This window comes from Quercus suber, unplaced genomic scaffold, assembly GCF_002906115.3.
Source record: "Quercus suber isolate HL8 unplaced genomic scaffold, Cork oak 2.0 scaffold_475, whole genome shotgun sequence".
NCBI lineage: Eukaryota > Viridiplantae > Streptophyta > Magnoliopsida > Fagales > Fagaceae > Quercus > Quercus suber.
Window position 1 is genome coordinate 393277 of NW_027069926.1, and position 7581 is coordinate 400857.

General features: G+C 32.9%; 1 long non-coding RNA gene across 1 annotated transcript; it reads right to left on the reverse strand.

Annotated features, from left to right (window-relative positions):
• Positions 1 to 272: 272 nt before the first annotated feature.
• LOC136063003 (uncharacterized) lies at positions 273 to 1677 on the reverse strand. The gene is made up of 3 exons (XR_010624716.1): positions 1456 to 1677; positions 1177 to 1305; positions 273 to 594 (listed from the first exon to the last, which is right to left on the reverse strand). It is a non-coding gene; the product is annotated as an uncharacterized LOC136063003 (long non-coding RNA).
• Between the last annotated feature and the right edge of the window lie 5904 nt (positions 1678 to 7581).

A 7581-nucleotide genomic window follows, 5' to 3' on the forward strand; every position in this document is an offset into this window, starting at 1 on the left:
TGGTATAGGTCATTAATGAATCAAATTTAAAAGCCTATACCAGCGCAGTACCTATTCCAGCACTCTCAAAAGCGCTAGGATAGGTCATTTAAAAAAAAAAATTCCATACCCTATTCCAGCGATTTTCAAAGCGCTAGGATAGGTCATTTTTTTTTTTAATTAATTTTTTTAGCACCTATAATGTACCTACAATACATATTTTCCAATACCTATTTTATAGCAATTACAATGAACCACAATTCATATTTTCCAATGGCAAATACAATACCAGATTAAACCAAGAAACAAAATATATTTAATTACACCATATCAATAATTACATCTCAAATGTCTAGAATGTTATATATACACAAAATAATACATCCCAAGTGTCTAGAATGTTATGAACAAAATAATACATTCTACACAACTTTGTTGGTTCAAATTCTTAACAAAACCTGTGGTATAATAAGAGAGGAGAATACAGCAATTCCTTATACAAAAAATGCATTTGTAGAAGAAAGCAAACCTCTCGTATTAGAAGACAGTTGAACCAGCAGAAAGCAAATTAAAGAAATTCCAGCCCTTGCTCCTCCATGTGTCTTGAAACAGGTTCTAGAGCATTTCAAAAAAGTATTCCAGTCAATAAGACCCAGCATATTATACTTAAAAATTTTGGTAGGATATAAATGTTAAACAGGTGAAGAAACAAGAAGGATTAGATATAGTAAGGTGATGGAAATTGTGACATGTTTCCTGCACTGATGCAACTGGGTAATATATATAAGATATACATTTTGGTAATGCAATATGGAAGATTCCTCACCAACCACAACACGAAAAAGATCTGGGAAACCCAAGAAAGCTTTTTATTAAAGCATTTGAAAAGATCCTTTCCCATTGAAGCATTTGGAATAACTACGAAAATATGCTCCCCTTTACTTTAGTGCCCGTTTGGTTGGGCATTTTGAGCCCACTTTTACCAAATATGCGCATTTGCAAAATGCTAAGAAGTTATTTGCGTTTGGCTCGGCCCAAACCGCAACTTTTTGAAAAGAGTTGCGTTTTGGGCCAAGGCAAAAAATGGTCTGGGAACGCGCAACAAATATGTAGCAGCAGAGGTCCATAAACAAAAGGAAACGCGCATTTTTATCGTTAGCTCTTGCTGTTTACCAAATTATCCTTGCAGATGTATACCTCAGTTCTCACGCTTTCCCTTTTATTTCTCTCTTCTCTTCACTGCTCTGCCGTCAAGCACTGAGCTCTCTCACTCTCACGCTCATCTCTTCTCTGCCCTCTCCGTGGTAAGTCATCCGTGAACCCGGTCTACCACCACAATCAACAAAATCAACAAAACCCATTTCAAACCCAACTCAAAATCAAACCCAAAATCCATAGAAAATCAACTCAAAATTAAACCATTAATTAAAAACCCATAACCCAAACCCAAAATCAAAATCAAATAAAAATACAAACCCAATGTTTCAATCATCTTCATCTTCATCATCATCATCATCTTCTCTGGAGGAAGTGAAAGAGCGGCTTTCGAATTGTCAAAAAAAAAAAAAAAAAAAAGAGCTCAGCGGTGGAACAACGTTCTGGAGGAAAAGAGAAAGGGAAAAAGGAGAAAAGAAAAAGAGATGAAGAAAAAAGTGAAAGTGGAATGTTCTGGAGGCTAGGGAGTGGTAGGGAAAAAGGGAAAAGAAGGAAAAAGAAAAAGAAAAAGAAAAAGAAAAAAGAGAAGGGTACGTGGGTGAAGGAGAATAAAAGAGGGAAAAAAAAAAGGAAAAAAGAAGAAGAAAGAGGTAATGTTATCACAATATTTGTATAATATTTTCACAATAAATTTTAAAATGTAGGTTATTATTAGCTTATATTAGTAAAAAATAATAATTTTTTTAGAAAGAGAAAAAAATAATTTTAATAGTACGTTAAAATTAAAATCTGTATTAATTTTTATCACAATATTTTTACAATAAATCTTAAATGGTAGGTTATTATTAGCTAATATTAGTGAGAAAAAAATAATTTTTTTAGAAAGAGAAAAAAATAATTTTAATAGTACGTTAAAATTAAAATCAGTATCAATTATCACAATAATTTTACAATATTTTCACAATAAATCTTAAGTGGTAGGTTATTATTAGCTAATATTGATGAGAAAAAATTAATTTTTTTAGAAAGAGAAAAACTGATTTAAGTATATGAAGTAATTGATTTAAGTATGAAATAAACTCACATAAAAAAAAAAAAAAAAAAAAAGTATGAAATAAACTCCCTTATATATACATTGTCCTTTTTGGTAATTTATCCCTTAAACTGCTACTTTTATAAGTGCTAGCCAAACACTCAGTTTTTTCAAAAAGCACTTTTTAACAGCTTTTACCAAACACTCAGTTTTTTGAAAATGCACTTTTTCATTATGCACTTTTTAAAAACTCCACTTTTTCATTATGCACTTTTACAAAAAACTGAACCAAACTCACCCTAAGTCGAAATAAAATTCCTAAATATTACAGTTTCTAGAAATGCATAAATTACCAATAATACAATTTTTACAATAAAATATGTATAGAAAATCTGTAGCTAAAGTGAGTTAGGTTGATGTGCTCTATGGGATGGGAGGGTTTTTTTTTTTTTTTTTTTTCATTTATAATAGTAACCAAATATTCTTAATTTCGTTTTGAATTGTTGAACAAAGGATATTTTAAATGACGACGGACTTGTTTAACTAGTAATGCTGATACAAATTAGGGTGCCTACATGTATTCACATTAATTCAATTAGCTTTACATCCATGGCAATTCTGCCTATAGTAATCATGAAACTATTAATCTTCAAGTTATGACCAGTAAAATAAGACTGTTAGTTAAACATACATATTACCTTGACATGCCATTTTCTAGAATATGCACAACATTTCTCACGCCTTTTTTTTTAATAAACAAATAAATGCTGTAGTCCTCAGAGGGATCCTTTAGTGTTTAATAAGATTTAGTTTTATGCATCAAAACAAATACTTTCAAGTTTATAGCCAATGGAAAGAAATACAATATAAAAATGGATTTATTTTATATTGTATTTCTTTCCATTGGCTATAAACTTGAAAGTATTTGTTTTTCCTGTGTAAATTTACACAAGAAAAACAAAATTAACAAAATTAACAAAATTGACTCATTAAGCAGGGTTATTTATGGGTTAATGTTGGAGCGTCAAAAAGATGCACTCCTAAGGAATATTGTATTTTAATTAGCACCTTCTAGTGTTTCTAAAAGAAACGTAAGGAATTAAAATCTCCCTTCTCTCGTTGTAATTATTGAATTTATTCAAAAGAAATATATAAATAAACAAGCATGGTTACAAACCCGGCTTCATGCACATGAGTGGGTATCTGGCTTGTATATGACAAAGATACATTTCAGATATTGGATCAAAGAAAATGAAGAGTTTAAATACTAGATTTGGGATCCAATGTGTTAGAAATTTTGAAACCTAAATTTTCTATGAATCTCAAACATGGATCATTGATCATGTGCTCTTTTGTTAATTTTTAGCTTCAAAATAGATTATTTATTTATTTATGAGTAGCTTCAAAATTAGATTTATAATATATACTTGGTCTAAGTTTATGCCATTGGTGTTTGTTATTTATCTTTTAAACAAAATATTGTTACATACTAATTCATCAAGTAGATCAAAATATGTGGGTTTCAGTTAGCTCAACTGGTAAAGTTTTTGATGGTTGTTGTAGACAGGGAAAATTCCCGACCTATCACAAGCTGACACGTCACACTACCAAGTCCACAAAATACAGCCAATTACAAAGCGCCACATATTGCTGCTAGGTTTTGCTATCATTACTCAAAAACCAACCGAAATTTGCCAAGTGTCATGCAAAAAACCAATCACACATCATCGCACATGTAAGCAATGACATAATCAGCTTCGCACGTGTAAGCGATGACATAATCGGCCTCGCACGTGTAAGCGATGACATAATCGGCCTCGCACGTGTAAGCGATGACATAAGCGGACCAATCAAGCTCTGCCACGTGTCACCAATCAGACTCCGCCACGTGTCACTTACATACCCCTAAACTCCTATAAATAGAAGCCTTCCTAAGGCATTTGGGAGGGGATGAGATCTGAGAAGGAGATCCAAGGAGATCTGAGAAGGAGGGCTGAGCAGATCAAAGAGATCTAGAGATCAAGGAGACCAGGAGAGCTGGAGAGAAGGCACCAAGTCATCTGAAGCACTCAGAAGTCCAGAAGCTTTGTTGGAATCAAGCCCTGAAGCCTTCAGCAACTTCAAGAACTTCAACCTTCAAATACGAAGAACATTCAAAGCAGAATCATCCAAATTACCTGCCTAGATCTCAAAGTTCACTGGAATCAAGCTCAAAAGCCTCCAGAAACCTCAACAAACCACAAATCAGTGAAGCTCTACGGATCAAGCCTCTAAAGCCCCGAAGAACTTCCAGCACAAACCTTCGAATGCAAAGAACATTCGAAGAGGAATCATCCAAATCATATTCCTAAATCTCAAAGTTCACTGGAATCAAGCTCAAAAGCCTCCAGAAACCTCAACAAATCATAAATCAGCGAAGCTCTACGGATCAAGCCTCTAAAGCCCCGAAGAACTTCCACCACAAACCTTCGAAGACGAAGAACGCACCAAGAACACGAAGAACACACGAAGAACACGAAGAACGTGAAGAACAAAGGATTTCTAACAAGCTCATAGCCAGAGATTCATTGTAATTCCGTTTCAACAATCTTCGATCCATCCTTCAACCAAATTGAAGGATACTTTGTGTTCAAGTGAAAATCACATTACCACAAATCCAATTAACAAATCTTTAAAGGAGATCGAATCAGAGGGTCACTCTTTTGTAATTACAGAGAATTGTACCACACATATATTCAATACAAATTCGCATTTGTGACACTATTTTACTTGTTTGACTTATTTCGAACCGAGAAATTTAGTCGTCCACAGTTGTATAAGAGATCTGGGGTTCAATTCCCGCCTACACCAAAAACTGATTGGTGTCTTGGTCTGATAATAAAGAGCAATTATCAGGAGCGGACGCTATAAGTTGAAACTCTCTCAAAAAAAAAAAAAAAAAAGTAGATCAAGATATATTAATAAAATAAAGATAATCAACAATACAACATGAAGCACAGAGGTTCTAATTTCCCGAATACGTGATCAATACAAGAAAAAGGGGATTGGTATTAGTGGTAGTAGTAAGTGATAACAATAAATAAAACCAAGCGGCACAACACTGTACCTATTGCCAAAACCACTAAAACCAAAGAGGTACATAAACCACTAAAACCAACAATTATATATATATATATATATATATTCTGGAACTAAAACGGTATGTTGGTATCAAGAGCAAATACATGAGCTAACAATATATTTTATTAATTTGTTAAGCATAGGAAACCAAATATAAATACATGATATTAATACAAATCAAAGTGTTTGATATGATTAAGAGGAAATTTAGCTGAATGTAACTGAAAAAGCATTCAGCAGAAGAAATCACAAACAATCAAGTGGTGACTATTCTACCTATATTTGAAAATGTAGCAAAGCAGTAATCCAATTCAAAAGAAAAAATTATGTGAGAAAATTATTGACTAAATAGTCTAAATTGATTGATAAATAATTTAAGCTTAACCTAGTGCAATCTAGTTTGATATGACTGGTGCATTCATTTCTTCCTTCCCCTCAGATGCACATATTACTTGACATATAAAAGCCACTAGCACAGAAGAATAGGTATCTAACCATGTATAAAAAGGATGCGCTCCCCGTTGTTAGTTCATTTTAAATTTCAAACAAGCAACAAAATTTATTTCAATAGGAAAATTTAGGGGACAAGCTAGATTAGCTTAGCCTCTGATCTTAGATGTGATTGTCCATCCAATGCATGTACTACAAATGAGACTTTTTGTTCCAAGCAATAATTACATGACAACTTAAACCACATGGATTAGTGGGTTCCAGTTAGCTCAACTGGTAAAGTCTCTGATGGTTATATAAGAGATCTGGGGTTCAATCCCCGCCTACACCAAAAACTGATTGGTGTCTTGGTCTGATGCTAAAGAGCTATCATCAAAAGCGAACGCCATAGGTTGAAACTCTCTAAAAAAATTAAAAATTAACCACATGGATTAAAAAAAGGAACAAAAACACATGTAAAGCTTGTGCAATCGAGTTAGTAATTTCTTCCAACTCAAGACTCAGTCCCACTTAGATTAAGTTGGCCTCTGAACTTAAATGTGATGGTCCATCCAATAAATGCACTACAAAGAGCCTTTTTGTGATATAAGACAACTAAAACCACATTGGGTAAAAGGGAGAACAAACAAATACATAAAGCCTGTGAAATCAAGTTGGTAATTTCTTCCTACTCAAGATTCAGTCCCACATAGACAAATAGAAAAAAGGTAACACATGCTGAAAGTAAATAAGGAAAACGATAAATCTCAGACTGTAGATTCACTAAAACATTCCAAATCTCACAATGTTTCCCCAATGTTACTCTTAAACGTGTCCACCAATGTTTGCGTTTATGTGTTTATCAAGCTCACTGCCTTAAAACCTTCACTTAAGAAAGTAAATACTTACCAGAAAAAAATACAGTTCTTATAATAAATTATAGGGTAAAATACTATTTTGATCCTTAAACTTTACCAAAAGTTTGTTTTAGGTCCCTAAACTTTAAAAAGTTCTTTTGGTAAAGTTTAGGAACTAAAATAGTATTTTACCCTAAATTATATAACAACAACAATACCTTAGTCCCAAAACAATGGAGTGAACTATGGATTCTCAACAGACTAATCGGGTTTGTTTACATGTATTCTTTTATGCCATTCTATCCAATCAAAAATAATACTCTTGGTCACCCCCTTAATTAACAGGTCCTTTTTTACTACTACTAGCGGAGAGTTCTTCAAATAAATGATCTTCAACAAAATTAGATAAGGACAAAAGCAAGATCAACAAAAGGTACCATCACATAAGAATTAAAAAGGAGCATTTACTAGCCATATTATAAATTTATAAGGCAAAAACACCTATCAAAAAAAGAAAAACATTATAAGGCGAAAGCAAGATCTAAACTTCTGTAACATAAGAACGAAGGGAGCATTTAATAGCCAATATTACCCTTTGTGAATTGTCATCTATGTAGCACTAACATCTTCTGTGAAATAAGTTTTCATTATCAGTCTGATAAAAAAAAAAATTAAATCCAATTTGAAAGCTTTCCACTGAAACCAATATCTCTAATTGTACACGAAGAAACATTTGATTATAAATCTGAAATTTATTTCTAAGACTAAGCAACTTTGAATTACAAGCCCAATATTTTCAGTAATCATGCTTTTTAAAACCAATAGCTAGTATTAGAGAACTCAAACTTACCAAGAGAAGCCTTCACACATCAGGGCGCATATAATCTGGTATTCCACTCCAAGCTAACTCACGCAACTTCTCTACAAAATGTTAGTTTACCACTAGAAAGAATGACATTGACTTCATGCCTTCATCATACACATAAATGTGCATGAAAAAGATATGCA